Below are 17,358 nucleotides of genomic sequence, written 5' to 3' on the forward strand. Positions count from 1 at the left end.
AACTGTAGATTTTATGAAGCTGTTTTTGACAGAAGATTTGGTTTTCTCCATCTGTGTTGCCACTAACCATTATGCTGAGATGGTCATATCTAGGAGCAATGATTGTCATATGCTTCCCAAAGGAAGTTCGTAGCCTCTCAGTGAAGAGGAAATGTACAGATACTGCTAGTTCTAAAGTACTGGTATTGTGCTAGTGATTTCCAGTTTTAAACGAATAATAAAATGCATTACAATAAGACTATAATAGCTCTAAAACTTCATTGTTATTTCGAATTTCAAACATTTCGGTTGAGCATCACTGAAGAGACATTATTTGTCGAAATGCGCATTTGGTGCATCAAAATTGGTACCGTATAAGTTTTACATTATGGCCCCTGGGTTGAGGCCTCTGCTGGTGGACTGTTAGTCCCCGAGGGTCTCTACAGCCCAGAAGCTAAGTACTTCGTTACTAGCTTGAAAATACGGATGTATATTTAATTGCTGTTATAAAATTTAGAAATTCATTTCAAAATTAAGGATTATCTCCCTCGTGCATAGCTCTTATCCTTGGACGAATTTGGCTCCACTTTTTTGGCACGCTGTTGTTGGCTATATTTAGCTCTAAAACTTCATAGTTATTTCGGATTTCAAACATTTCGGTTGAGCATCACTGAAGAGACATTATTTGTCGAAATGCGCATCTGGTACATCAAAATTGGTACCGTATAAGTTTTACATTATGACCCCTGGGTTGAGGCCTCTGCTGGTGGACTGTTAGTCCCCGAGGGTCTCTACAGCCCAGAAGCTAAGTACTTCGTTACTAGCTTGAAAATACGGATGTATATTTAATTGCTGTTATAAAATTTAGAAATTCATTTCAAAATTAAGGATTATCTCCCTCGTGCATAGCTCTTATCCTTGGACCAATTTGGCTCCACTTTTTTGGCACGCTGTTGTTGGCTATATTTAGCTCTAAAACTTCATAGTTATTTCGGATTTCAAACATTTCGGTTGAGCATCACTGAAGAGACATTATTTGTCGAAATGCGCATCTGGTGCATCAAAATTGGTACCGTATAAGTTTTACATTGAATAGACATTATTTGTCGAAATGCGCATCTGGTGCATCAAAATTGGTACCGTATAAGTTTTACAATAAGATTATCTTTACTAAAATTAATCTGGCTGTACATCTACCACGTTTATCAAATGTGTACTACAATTACCTCTGATAAGATTTCATAAGTAATTAAACACACAATGTTTAGAAAGCCTTGATTATAGAAAACATTTACAGAGTCAATTGAGTATTCAAAAGCTCTGACAATACATTAGTAATTGGGGGCGAAGTATTAAGAAATACTTTGTTTCAGATTATTGGGTATTATCTTATACATGTCTGCTGTGAAGTTCCAGTCGATAGACAGATATTGGTCAACACATGCCCTTATCGGAACAACCTAGTTTCAAGAATTATGTCTAGAAAATGGTCATCTTTATCATTTGAAAGCCTTCTTTAAGCTGATATTAAGCAAATGGTTGTGATGTGTTTAGGCATATATCTTATTGCATGTTTTTTTTTTTGTGTTTTGGTTGTCGAAATTATTGATAAAAAATGATAATGAAGAATTGCTGATACATACTAAGGACATTGTGACTCTGATCTAAAGAAATCGAGGACTAGTTAATATCTATACATACTTTGTTACATCATGACATACTTTGTTACATCATGACTATAACATTGCTTGCAAGAAAACAACACAAGAAAAACATAAATTTAATCAGTGACTAAAATGTTTTGTTCAATCACACGATTTAATTCTTAGAAAAATTCCTTAACTGGCAATTGAAATCAATATACAAATGTAGCTTTTCCGCTTTCAACCATTAATATTGAAAAGTCACATGAGGATCGATCAACCTTAAGTACGTGGTATTCTAGCATCATGAATGATCTTGTACATGTAAATGCAGATTAAAGACAGTTTAATCAAATTGAAGTGGGTGTGTACTGCATTTGAAATATGAAAAATAAAATGCATTTTTCAATATTTGTTCAACACCTTTTTCAGAACTTGAAGAGCAGAAGATGCATTCCAATGACTCGCATATGACATAGAAGACAAAGGAGAGCTCTTAAGAGTAAAAAAAACCTGCGAGTTTAACAGTCAATGAACACATCCCATGACACAATCCATCCTGATTCAGTAAACTTGTAGTCCATTATTCTAAGGACAAACCATGACTTAGTTAAGATCAAGGTTTGGTGTCAGAAGGCCAATGTAATTAAAATCATTGCAAAATTAACAAGTTAGGACACCTGCAAGTGTTTTATGTGAACATACTGAATAAGGACTCATTACTGAACAGTTGAAGGAAAATCACTATTATGATGATGTAAAAAACAAATAACGATTGTGTAGTTTGGTAACATTATGATCCATATTTGTTGAATACACAACTTTGCAAAAATGAATTGTTCTGTTTACTAATTACTGGTATTTCAACATAGATTACTGTAACACTAAACAAGCTTCAATAAAGTTAGAAAGTTTCAGTTTCTGCAGTAGAAAAGTACCCCTATTGATTTTCAGGTACAAAAGTCACTAGGTGCAATATGATACTCTGTACAATTGGTGTCTGACCAGTATCTTCAGAACCCTTTGATTGATAGTGATAATCCATACTGGGGTTGGTCATTGGTAGTAGATGACCCCCATTGAATTTCATGTCAAAAGATTACAAGTCACTAGGTGCAATGTAGTCAGTACTATATGCAATGGTGTCCCCCCAATATCTTGAGCCTGTTGCTCAGTTGTTATGATATTTCATATGTTGGATGGCTATGAGTAGTAAATGACCCCCAATGATTTCCGGGTTAAAGGTCAGCAGGTGTAATGCAATACATTAAACACTTTATTGGTATCTGACCAATATCTTGAGAAGACTTTTTATAGTGATGCTATTTAATGCATGTGTTGGTCACTGGTATTAGAGACTTCCGGTGATTTTCAGTTCAAAAGATCACCAAGTGCAGTGATGTACTTCATGTATTGGATGTCAACTAGAAGCGTATACCAAACAAGTGATATATGCTGGCCCTTCAGAGAAGAGGGAAATTTTCCACCTTTAACAATTAACCAAAAGTTTATGAAATGTAATAAAGAAGCAAACATTAACACATCGACAGCTTCCTTGTCCCCTTTATGCATGTCCTTGGCACTTCCGTGTTTTGACTGTGGTAGTATAAACAATTCCACAAGTATACATATCGCATACAGTGTAGCTGAGGCCGGGGGCATATATGTTTTGCAAGTAATTTTTGTTATGATATTCATGTACTTATTTTCTATCTAGATATTAATAATAGTTTACATAACAATACATTACATGCAGATAACTAGTTTATGGATATGATTGCAAAGATACTTGGTGTTTGATTGGGGGGGGGGGGGGGGGCAGCAGCACATCCTACTTGGGCTACAGTTTATGTTTACATGGGTTTTATTTTATCACTTGAACTAATATTTATCAATATGTTAAACTTCTATTTAGTTTGAAATATGAATTGCTTATATTGTTGAGTTTTACTGAAAACGGTGTAGGTTTGTATTATTTGTCATTAGTGTGAAGTTTGGTGAAATGCTCAAATCTACAGTTTTCATACTACAATAGATCAATTGCATTACGTTTCAACTTAAATATTTTTATATATATTAAGGGTCTTTATATGAACATCTTTTGATGGCAGTTGAATATGCTGTATGTATTTTCCAAATTATCTAAATTCATCAATAAAATCCGGCAAAAAAACCAATGTTTGGCAAAGTGCCAATTTATAATACACTGGTATAGATGTCAGTAACGCACTTTTTACGATGGGTGAATATTAATATCATAGATAAGGAGGTAATTTTATATTACATGTATTACATGGTAGTGAGGGAGATATGAAGATTTATATCATACGTGTGGTGTATATTGAAAGTGAGATAAATCATTAGCTTTATCACAAGCCCATTTGATAAAGCACTTCCGGTACGAACTACTTTTGACACTGTCTCCGCTTGGATGGCATATTTTCTGTGTTTATGGATATCGACGCATGAAATAAAGCATGCAAGGTGAAGATAACGAACAGTGATCAATCTCATAACTCCTATAAGCAATACAAAATAGATAGTTGGGCAAACACGGACCCCTGGACACACCAGAGGTGGGATCAGGTACCTAGGAGGAGTAAGCATCCCCTGTTGACCGGTCACACCCGCCGTGAGCCCCATATCCTGATCAGGTAAACGGAGTTATCCGCAGTCAAAATCAGTGTGCTAAGAAACCTTCATCCATGGTTTCTTTAACAAAAATGCCCTTTTGTACTGTATATTAATGCATTACAAGTGCACCATTTTTCCGCTTAAGGAAGACTTATAAGCATGACGTCCTAGCCACTGATTCAAAACAAATTCAATCAGCTGTTTCTGCCATACTGGGGATCATTTCAAAATTAAGCGAAAAGAAGATGTATGAGATAAATAGAACATCTATAATTGCGTATTTTGATGTTTGGTTTATCCAACTCGTTGATACTATATCAATGAGTTGGATAAACCAAATATCAAAACACGCAATATAGATATCCTATATTTATTCACTCAAGAAAATCTGTATTCCCCGAGACCCGAGAGGAATGTGATTTTTCTTGAGTGAATAAATCTTCATATATCCCGAACATTCATGCAATAAATTGGTTATTATACCGAAACAAATCAAGACTGCAAAAGTGCATTTGAAATTGGAGTCCGCTGATATATACATTACATGTAGCTGGTATCGCCCTAACGGTAACACCGCGCCCTTAAGGTATTACGGTATAAGGTACATTCAACGAAATACAGTGATATGATAACCAGTATTTTGTATTTCCACTCTCTTTGAATGCTGATTTACTTGCTTGTTTTTGTATCAACCAAAACTAGGTGATTTAACTGTGTATAAGAGACCAGCATATCTTGTGCCTTATGAACTATGAAAGTACAATGACTCGGACTTATTGTGACGTCACAATAACTACGTCTACCTCGCCGTAAAATATATGGAAAATGCACGAGGTTGTCCAAGAGGTAAATATGATGGAGATATATGATGTTTCAGAGGGAGATATGAAGTTTTTCCATCCCTGGCACGTGACTATCTAGACCAATCAGATTACGCGTTGCATTAAAATTTCATACTGGGGTATAATAATAGAGGAAATCAGGATTTATGGAGAGAATATGTTTTCAATTTCAATTTTTTATATACCATTAAGACAACACATGAACAAAATGGGCTGCATTTTGCAGTTCAATTAAGCTTCATAGACATATGTCGGTTTCCATGGCAACGGATAGTAAAAATTTGGTGGTGCGGTTAAAATGATGTAAGATAGTGCAAGTAAAATGAATATTGGGACAATCAAAGAAATCTTCAACATTGAGTTGCCGAACCCAATCTGATTTCTTTGATTTTTACATAGAATTGATCTTTAGAGGTTGAATATAAGAAGAATGTTTTTGTTGAATATGATACACATATATTGATAATTTAGTTATTAAAAGTAAGTACTTGAACATTCATATACATTGAACGTTTGGAAGGAAAAACGGGTAGTACTTTTTGACAACATTTCATATTGTGGTCTTGCTTAGCAACCAAATATATTTGAATACAAAAATAATGTAGATTAGATTAACTTTAAAGATCGATTAAGCATATCTGACACCTCAACTTTACAATTGATGAAAATTTCAAGTTGATATCTTGAATATTTTCCGAGAATACGACTGGGGAAACTGGCCCTCTAAACGAAATGACGTCAACACCTTACGTGAAAAGTGACGATAACGAACAATGACCAATGCCGGAACTCCCACAAGGAAAACAAAATAAAGAGTTGGCCAAACACGGACCCCTGGATATACCAGAGGTAGGAACAGGTGCCTGGGAGGATTAAACCATCTTCTGTCGGAATAATCCGTAGTCAAAATATGTGTGTCAAGAATGGCGTAAAGGCAACAATCGATATGTGACACTTTAGACATCATTTGACCCAATGATAAGTAAGTGACGGAATGAAAATCGGAAGAAACAGTAAAAACGTTATGTTCCCAAACTTTGATTGCGGATAATGATAATTATCAACAAAGTAATACCAATATTTTTCCCAATTCCATCATGGGAACATGCTAATAAGAAACAAAATAAAAACAATATGCTCCCAAACATTGTTGGGGGTATAATATGTGTAGTAATGGGGAACAGTAACAACAAAGCATAATGAGACAGAAAGTAAAGCAATGCGTTTCTAAGTTTCGTTTTGGAAAGATAATGACAAACAGAATACAAAAGCTTGCTCTCAAACAACGTTTTGGAAACATAAATTTTGCATATACATTTTGTAGTACTTAATTGACTTTTTGATTTCGTCATGAAGATCGTTAGTACAAATGAATATACCTTTGTCGCAGAGTTCTTTGGTATATCCTGGATTACAGCCATTTGTCACATTACAGACATTCAGACAATCTGGGCCATATGTTCCCGGAGGGCACTCTGGTAAAACCAAATTTTCAATAGACAAGCAAAATACACACTTGGAAAAATAAATGTGAATGCAAGGTGAAGATAACGAACAGTGATCAATCTGTGTGAATTATCAAAACCCAAAAGTAGCTTTCGAAACCAAATTTTGTGAACCCTACCTTTGTCACAGCGTTCCCCTGTATATCCTAGATTACAGCCACTGTCACATCTTCCTGTTGTCCTGTTACAGGGGAGGTAACTCAGACACTGTCCACTACAGTTAAACATACAATCCGGACCGTATGATTCTGCTGGACACTCTGCAAAATATTATTTCACCCGGAAAATGTTATTATTTTTAAGAACATACCCCTTTCTGCTTCACATTAATTGCCATTTTCCTTGTTGTCTTCATCTATCTAAACTATAAATTTCATGGATATTCCGAGTTTCTCCATAAAATACTCAAAGAGTACAATTTGTAAATTTAGATATATATTGTTTCTTTTCGAAAGCTTTTAAGATAATGACAGATGATTTATCTGTCTTACAATGTATTCCTGTCCATCCATTGCCACAGCCATAGTCACATTGTCCAGTGGTGTGATTACAGGACAGGTTGTCTCTGCAGTGTCGAGTACAAGTATATCTACACTTTAGACCGTAATATCCAGCTGGACAGGCTACCAAAAATTCATTACTTTGATGTATATTGTCGTACCGGTATCTCATTTTATATCAACTTTATTTACATTAAAGTATCAATAGTATATCAATGATGTAACATACGTAATCTTACATTTGTTACAAAACTCCCCCACCCATCCTGCAGTACAACCCAAACACGTTCCGTTGACAATGTCACATCTCAATTCCTGACAGTTGTTTGGACAAGGTAAATCACAGTTATTTCCATACACACCGGATTCTTTACATCCTAAAGATGTAGTATAGAAAAAATATAGCACCTCATTTATTCATACACTAAACGGATTTAACTGTACGATGATGTAGCACAATATAACACACAATATTACTGTATTTATCATATTGATTTACATTTATTATTCACTAGGCATAATTGGTAGCACAATATTACCTGTTACAGTTACTTCACACAATTCAGTGAAAACAAAGGATGTTTGATATCCGGTAGGATAAGTTGTTCCGTCAAGTCTTTCATTGTAAAATATAACGTAACGTCCATGTTGGACACAAGTTGTACTGAAATTCAAGGTCGGTAACTCCTGTCCGTTCTTGTAACATAGATACCCATCCTCCTTTATAGTTGTATTTGACACATAGAGAGAGAAACCAGCAAAACGCCCTCTTTGTCTCATAACTGAAATCATCAATTTATGAGAAGATGATGAACCTGATGATAGGTGGAAAAGTGTTCAATTATCACAGGGATTCATTAGCCTATATTTGGAAACGCCATATTTTGGGAGCTGGGAACATTTAATAAACAATTTGATGAAAATTGAGGAAAATATGTATATATATATATATATAATATATATAATATATGTATGTATATATATATATATAATATATATATATATATATATATATATATATATATATATATATATATATATAAATATATATATTTTTTTAAACTTATACGGTACCAATTTTGATGCACCAGATGCGCATTTCGACAAATAATATATATATATATATGACTGGCGTCATGAGAAAAGGGCCCCTATCTTTCGACGTCACAATTCACAGAAAACGACGTCAAAGTTGGTGAACTTGAAACGTCAAAATCGCGGGAACGTAAAATTTAAAAAAAATGTTTGTTGGTTGTATTTGCTTACATTCTGGATGCATTAATTATATAAATAATCACATGGCAGTTCGAACATAGCATCTGTATATGTCCGAAAAGAATTCTAGTTAGATTTTACATGTCATTAATTGCACTGAACGGGTACAAATACCTGTGTTTGTTAATACATATGTAGCACAGTCTAGTAAATACGTTCAGGTTTCCAAATGAAAATGTTATACACCACGCAAAGTTTATGTGCTGAGTTGTACCGATATTTGTTAATTATCGTATTACATATTATTTCTGGTTTTGATGCACCTTTAATTTTAGATTAAATATATACATGTATTTCTATCCATAGAGTATTTGATTTATCTCACATATATAGATCTATGCACAGTCCTGTATACTTGTACCGTACATGCACGTAAAAACTAATCGAAAGAATCGATTTATTTTCCCAGTATACTCATATGTTATATGGAGCTGTAAAATTAGATTTCTGATAATCCATCATTTTAATTCAAATTCAGACAAACATTTCAGATCAAATAATGATAATACATTTACTAATTATTTAGTGGAAGTTTTATGTCTAGAACCCAAAAGATGTAGTTTTGTATGTACTTTACATGATTAAATACAACTTAATATCGCCATTTAAAGTAGTAAGTAGTGTCTATATATATTACATGTAAACATAACGAATATCAAATAATTTGATTTCAGCTCATAATAAGGAAAAATAAGAAAAAGTGCTTACGATTTACCATAAAGTCACGTAGTGCAAAGTAGAAAGGGAAGGGGGGGGGGGTACGGAGAAGTTGGCTAATATTATTGACAAGCCAAAAAAAAAAAAAACTCAGATAGATGTCTTATTTTGTCAAAACGTCAAAATCCGGGGGGAATGGGGAAGTCACTAAATATATCTTGTTTAATGTAAAAATAACTATGCATGTGAAAATAGCGGAAAATGAACGTTATGAAACCAAGGGGGACAACCTATCAATGTATAAGGACCGTAGGGCTCTTGCATATTGTACTTGTAAGAGTACTAGCATTATGTATAACAATTATTTCGTTGTGCGTGATACTTGTATGAAGCATGTGAAGAATGAACTTCCAAGTCACATGACAACAATGGACTCGCCCTTTCGTTTCCGCACGTAATTTTCCAATACAGTGAATACGGATTGCCGCTCCCTGCAGTACCCTATGTCAAATATACAGCCCAAACCTCATGCACTTCTTTTGCCAGCATCCTCGAAAAAAATATGATTTTTCACAAGATACAATTCTGTCTGTGAGGGGAGCAATGGTAGATCTGTCATAATTCATGTTAGATGGGGAACTGTAGCTAAATTCATGTTCATTGGTAAAGTTCTACAAAGAAAATAAATAAAAAGAATAATTATTTAAATGATCTCTTTAAACAGTTGCTATGGTATCCTGAAGATATTGACAAAATAGGAAAAAAATTATATCAAGATTCAGAAGGGATTCTGAATTTAAGCCAAAATATGCTAGTTTTCGATCCAGTTCGCCTCCCCAATGTCAAATATTTGCGGACGCCCCGGTGCATGCATGTCTATGTAAACTATTACTATTTCACTCACACAAACAGAATAAATGCGACGCGTGGACAACGAATATTCATACACAACCGCTACATGTATTTCGTTTTACTACCACATGTCCGGTAGTTTCGCTGCCATATTGTAAAACAGTGTAACTATATCCTTAGTGCAAATTATGATGCAAACAAAACAACAACAAAAATGTAGAAAGGTGGGGCTGTCAACAATTGATGTTTTCCTTACATTAAAATCACCCGTCTCAGATCTACTGTTTGTCTAAAATGTAAATCTACTCGATGCCGCGCGTTGGTCACTGTCTCAAAGGAGGAGAAACGAAATTTCTCAAGGTACAGTCATATACAAAAGTAAAAATTTCTTCACGCGCTTCAAAACACATTCAAATTACCGCATCATATATGACTGCTGTATTTCACTTTGATTGATTGATTGGTTGATGTTTTCCGTCACATTCAACAATTCTTCAGTTATCTTCTGACGCCCAGTTTTTATTGGTGGAAAAGAGAACCCAGATACAATGTACCATGGGAAGAGACCACCGACCTACCGAAAGTAAACTGGGAAACTTTCTCACTTACCGGCGCGATGCTCTAACCACTCGGCCACGGAGGCCCCCTATTTCAGTTTGATTTTTTTTTATTCATATGACTTTTTTTAACTTGGGAAAACGGTTTTTAAGTATTACAAACGATATATTGCAAAATAACGGAATGTATTTTTGTTTTCAATTTAAGATATAATTCCATGGGTATGCAGTTCTAGATATAGAAATATTTCTGCATTTCGGCACGCAGTTTACTATGAATGTGTAAACCTCACTAGAGAGAATAGCACGTATACGTGCGCGCCGTCCGATGCCTCTCGCTCAAAACAACTGTCTCAGGTTCATTAAACCTTGAATTTCTCCCCAAAATTCTAGACAAGAGGGACCCTCTAGTTCACAACACCAAGAACAATTCACCTTTTCGGGGCATGTATGGAAGGGGTGGTAAAAATAGTACAATCACTACCTTATTCACGAAGACTATAAGATCGGCGTTGATGGTTCAAATGCTGTCCCATCATCCTAACACTGTTTTATTGATCGTACATGAAGGCGTCGGTGGCCTAGTGGTTAGGCCGTCAGACTCTCGTGGGTTCGAGTCCTGGTCGCGACAGGGCTGACGTTGTGTCCTTGGGAAATGCACTTTACATGAATTTCCTCACTCCACCCAAGTGTAAAAAGGGGTACCTGGCTATAAACAGTGAAAGATATTGTTATAATGTTAGTGCTCTAGCGCTTGTAATGGCAGTTTGCACTGTATGCTTCCTATGAGGCTGAGAAATATATCTAGATTGATATAAGCTTATGTCTGTCGGGGTAATAATGTACATTGATTATTGTAAAGCGCTTTGAGCAGCATACGCTGGAAAAGGCGTTATATAAAACCAATTATTATTATTATTATCACTACATCATACAGATGTCATATCCATTCGCGATAGTTGTGCAGATTAAATAATACATGTATAAGTGTATGACGAAAAGATAATTACATTGTGTCGAAACAGAGCTGTTGATATATTTTACAGGAGACTACCGCGGGTTTTAACTAAAGGTCAGATAACTATATTTCTGATTAAATGCAAAATGTACTTATATTATATCATGATGAATCAAATTCATAAGACAAAAATACATGTACCGTCAGGCAAGATCGTTTGTAAAAGACCCAGTCAAAGATGGACCGTGTCTCGCTCTGAGTGTCTCGCTCTGACTGAGAAATGAATTCTCGCTGACAAGTTATGACATTGAACTATATTTATTCATTTACTATTTAAATTAAATTTATTCATTCATTCATGCATATTTGTGTCTAAAGTGAGTTCTAAACATAAGTAAAATGATTGCGTAAATGTGACCTTAATCTGGAATAGTAAAATTGATGTTGCGTCTTTCCGTGCGAATTCACCGGTGTTCAGGTCGTTGGAAAATAAAATATTACCATTTCTATATAATGTTTCTTTTTCCCCACAATATAAGATCAAATATTTGTGTTTGAAATGAATATATGACAGTAATTGGAATTGATTTCATGGACACGCAATATAATCAGCATAATATTTGACGTATGACGTTACAATTTCTTTACTTCGACCTTCCTAATATTTTTACAGATGTGTCCCAAAAATTGTTATTTAAAACGTTAAATAACGTGATATCAGCATACATGATACATGATAAAATTTTAGGAAAAACTGCAATGTGAAATTTTGACCGTAAGGCCCTTACGGTCAAAATTTCACATTTTCACTTTTCCCATGACGACAGTCATATATTTCAGGTTGAACAACTGTGACACCATGAACTAACTTTAACAGCAATTGAGACAGCAACTGTACATCATATTGTATCAGTAAATGTGTTCAAACTAGATAGTGTAAGGCATGACAAAAACAAGAAATAAAAAATGAATTATTTTACCAAAACCTAAAAACTGAAACATTGAGATTGGTAGATGTTGATGATAGGAAAGTAAATTTTAGTTTCATAAAGTATCTTACTATTCCATTTTACATGTACAATGTAGTATACAACAGTTCTATTTCTGGTCCCGTGTTAGAATAGGTCCTCAGTATCCTCTTGCTTGTCGTAAGAGGCGACTAAATGGGGCGGTCCTTCGGATAAGACCGCAAAAACCGAGGTCCGTGTCACAGCAGATGTGGCACGATAAAGATCCCTCTCTGCTCAATGGCCATAAGCACCGAGCATAGTCCTACGTTTTGCAGCCCTCACCGGTAGTGGTGACGTCTCCATATGAGTGAAATATTCTCGAGAGGGACGTTAAAAAATATTCAACCAATCAATCAATCAATCGATCTATTTCTGGTGGTTAGACTCTACAAATGAAGTGCACAGTTTGAAAGAATTATTTCCACTCAAAATGCACTAAAAATATATTTTGTCTGTATGTAATAACGTATAATTATTACCTAGTAATTCTGAAATCGTGTAGTAAGTGAAAATCATGGATGAATCTTCATTATAACACATATTACCAAAAAATAATAATGAAGGAAACTCGGATTTACGGAAAAGTTATCAATGTTTAGAAAGCGCTACATCATTTATGCAGAGGGGGGTATGGACAATAGGACCATGCTCCTCATATTATCCAGGAGAGAGATCGTTCAAAGGTACTGGGAAATATCGTTCACTATAAAAAAAAATTAAAGCTTCTTTCAGTGGGAATCGGGAAAGGTACTGATAAATCCTTTTGTAACCATGTCCTTCATAATCCTTAAACTGAATTTTATTGATAATCAATACCATATTGTTCTCCATAGTCTTTGAACTGTATACTGATGCTGTAGATGCTGAGTACTTTCTCAAGGTCAACATGCCAACGTGTCCATTTATCTTGGGAATTAGTTCCAATAGGTGCTGTCCTTGTACACGTGTCAATGTCTCCATCCACTGCATAACTGGATTGATACTGCTGACATGTTCCAGTTTCTCGGCATTTGGGTAATCCCTTAGCATGATCGGTCTCTTTATTCTGAGATATGATTTCTGTAAAGCAAACGAAATCATCGATCTCAACTAATCAACAGTTTGAGAACTTGTTTCTTCTTTGATACTGTATACATGCAAGAGATAATCTACCTTCTTTAACATTACGTAACACAATTGGAATTCAATGGATATCGCACGAGTTAAGCAATGTAAACAAAGATTAGCTAAAACCTGCAAAATATCGAAATATGTTATAAGTTTCACAGAATTGATCCTACTAGCAAGCGAATGTGTTCTCAAACATAGTTTAATCTTTCCATCACTTTAAGAATAAGTGATACCAAGTCATGAAACTAATGATGTGATGAATATAAAATTTACTGTTTACTCACGGTATCCAGACGACGAATTCATTCCCACTGCTACATGTATGAGAAAGACAAGTGTATGCATGTCGTGTTTATCGTTGTAGACGGCAACCAGGAAGTTTGATTATCAAATGTGGTATTCTGTAGGGTGCCAAAGATCAAGGTATGGATTTATGTTATTCCTTCGGGTCAATGCGTTGTTTGTCAACGTACGGCGGGTGGTTCGTGTCGTATTTAAAAATTGCTTGTCCGTCTCAAAGGCTTACGTAAGTAATAAATAGCCATTCTAAAATCTTCACTTGACTATGGAATGGGAAAGTACACGATCCTTGGTCAAATCTTTTGCCTTTCTGCCTTCAAAGGATTTAATTAAGTCAACACCCCACTTCATTCATGTATTTATCATGGCTTCTTGAAGTTATTCCTTTTGCACTAAATACATCAAGGAACTGAATCAACAACAAAACAACTTTCTGAAATCACATATGAATTGTTTATCAAAGTAAGATATTACTGCTGGTAATACTAATTGAACGAGGTAATTCTTTCGAAAACTCAATAAACAAACAACCAGGAAAATAACAATCTATGTATCCTGAAGTGTCTAGAATACAGAAAGCAGTGTTAAACATCTAACGTGAAAATAAAAGGGGAAGATAACGAACAGTAATGAATCTCATAATTCCTATAAGGAATAAAAAAAAGAGTTGGGCAAATACAGACCCTTGGATATACAAGAGGTGAGATCAACGGTCTAGGAGGAGTAAGCATCCGCTGTCGACCGGTCACACCCGCCGTGAGCCCTATACCTTGATCAGGTAAACACAGTAATCCGTAATAAATTTCAGAGTACAAATAATGGCCTAACCATTGATATGGAATTTGAAAGATGAAGATAACGAACAGTGATCAATCTCATAACTCCTGTAACCAATACAAAATAGAGAGTTGGGTAACAAGTCAGACAGCATTTGACCCAATGACAGGTTGTATTGGCAAACCAGATCGTTATAATGACCATAGAATTTGCGAAATGCTGAAATCTGACAATGTAGCATTTATTGGGGCCTGAAAAAGTTACATGAAAAATATCGAGTAAAAATGCAACAAAGAAATATCATCTTTACTGCTATTTAAAGCAAATTGTAAGGAATATGACTGGTATAGAAAAATATGGTTTTATAAAAATCGGATTTGGTTGAGTATTACCTACATTCTTTTGACAAAATATTATAATGGGAATAATCATAAACTCTTAAATATAGTAATAGACATTTCTAAAATGTGTAGCTTAGATTTTTAGTGTCAAATTGGGGTTTCCTAAATTAATTATATGTTTAACGTAAGGTGAAGATTAACGTTACACGCCTGTGTAGGTTCACGTACAATCACAGTTTGTCAAATGCAGAAAATATATATCTTATTTACAATTACGTTTTTACTTATAGCAACAAAACTTAAGCTATTTATACAGCATTTGACTAGAACTTCAATGTATCTGTTGAAACAGAACAGTTTTGTTTTTAATGATCTAAACATCTAAAATTTAATGATATGTATCCATTGTTCCAAATTTCTCAAAATACATGTAGATGAATCTTAATTCATAAATGATTGGTTTGAAACTTGTTTGTTAATATTTTTCTTCCCTAGTAGGTTTTTAATTTTAGACCTGTCGCTAAACTAGAATTAATTTCAGATGGCCTATTGATAATAGAACAAAATGTTCAATTCAATACACCAACTCAGTCTGTTATTTGTAAATCTTACTGGCGGACGGAATGTTTGAATTGACCTCAAAACACAAACAGGGAATTTATTTCGTATGTGAAAAATTTAGAGTTCATATACAGTTATAAGTGCTGTTTTTAAAAGTAATGAGATATCATTTGTATCTTTATAAAGATATGAATTAGTACCACTGTAGTGATGTGGGCACAAGTTGTGGGTATTCAGTAGAGTACATAATTACCAAGGGCTCTGCAACATGTACTGGATTTTGAAAACATTCTTTCACAATAGCACGATTGAAATTTGTAAAATCAATATCTATGATTTCCCATGTAGTGAAGTTCAGTTGTGTTCAAATCATAGCCCCCCCATCACTATGGTGTTTATTATCATACATATTCAATCTATACCATCTTTGGCAGGATGTGTCATATTCGGGTTCAAAATATTAAGAATGGCACAAGTAGTGATAACTCCTCTCAAGAAAAATTATTTGCATGCTTTTCAAAATAATCTACAAGCATTCTCCTTTGGTGTACAATCCTCTTTTGTTTGAAGTTAGAGCGTGGATCTTGGACAAAATTTCACATCAAAATCCTTAAGATGGCTCACTAGACCCAGAAAGAGTTTCCCAAATCAGTACGAATTGGTTTAATCATAAAAGATATGATGATATAGAATAAGTATATATGCCAAAAAGGCAGAAAATATGCAAAATTGGATAAAAACATGATTTTCAAAAATATTATTTCAACACATAAGCAAAAGACTCTGGCGGATTTGAACTACAGATCTGCGGTTCACCAGCCCAATGCTTGTACCACTGAGCTACGATGATAGACAAACAAATCGATCTATACAAATACATTCACAAAACATTTAAATCGCAATCTTGTGACGTAGTGTCATAAAAAGTATAAGTGTAGTGAGGTACCTCAAGGCGGCATGATACACTGTTCACCGGAAATTCAGACGAGTGTTTAGCATTTTGAGTGATTTGCCCTTGATTCACGTTTATTTTTAAATGGGTTAATGTATTGGTAGTCAAGAGGTGTTTTCAACCAGAGTTTCATAACGACAGCGACTCTTGTTCGAGTAGATTCGAAATCTGCCGAATACTTTTACATTTCTTTTATCTTCTACTCTGCAAATTCTAAATTTTACAGGTTTTGTGTCTCTCGAACACCAACATAGATATCATCTCTTTAGTTTGGTGTTTTATTTCATTATCATATTTGAGTAACATTTGAATGATATTTCTGTGATTTATTAACAGGTTATGCAAATTATTTCGGTAATGTTTGTGATCTCCGTCTACATTTTAACAAACCAAAGGCATTCTAAGTTTTGTATTTACATTTTTTCTGTATCTTTTATTTTTAAATATAGATACACTTTCAAGTTAGTTAAGTATAAATATTATACTACGTTTACCTGATCAGGATATAGGGCTCACGGCGGGTGTGACCGGTCAACAGGAGATGCTTACGCCTCCTAGGCACATGATCCCACCTCTGGTGTGTCCAGTGGTCCGTGTTTGCCTAACTATCTATTTTGTATTGCTTATAGGAGTTATGAGATTGATCACTGTTCGTTATCTTCACCTTGCATTTAAAAGCAGCAATTAAAATCACCTGACTTTGACTTGTTTCCATATTTGGTAATGATATCCATATTCAAGCGATGGTAAATAAAAATAGCCTGTAACAAGAATGGTATATATTTTTCTTTATTTATTTGCAAGTTGGTCTACATATTAATGCACACCGCTTTACCACCTTGGTTTATTTTTCAGTAGTTGAAAAATTAGCTCGTTGAATTAATATGCATGTATTCATACGCGGA

General features: G+C 34.6%; 1 pseudogene; it reads right to left on the reverse strand.

The window, feature by feature from the left end:
- Window positions 1-13,828, reverse strand: part of LOC130053852 (uncharacterized) — a 30,380-nt pseudogene extending 16,552 nt beyond the window's left edge.
- Window positions 13,829-17,358: the final 3,530 nt, after the last annotated feature.

The sequence above is a fragment of the Ostrea edulis genome, chromosome 4 (genome assembly GCF_947568905.1).
Source record: "Ostrea edulis chromosome 4, xbOstEdul1.1, whole genome shotgun sequence".
Taxonomy (NCBI): Eukaryota; Metazoa; Mollusca; class Bivalvia; order Ostreida; family Ostreidae; genus Ostrea; species Ostrea edulis.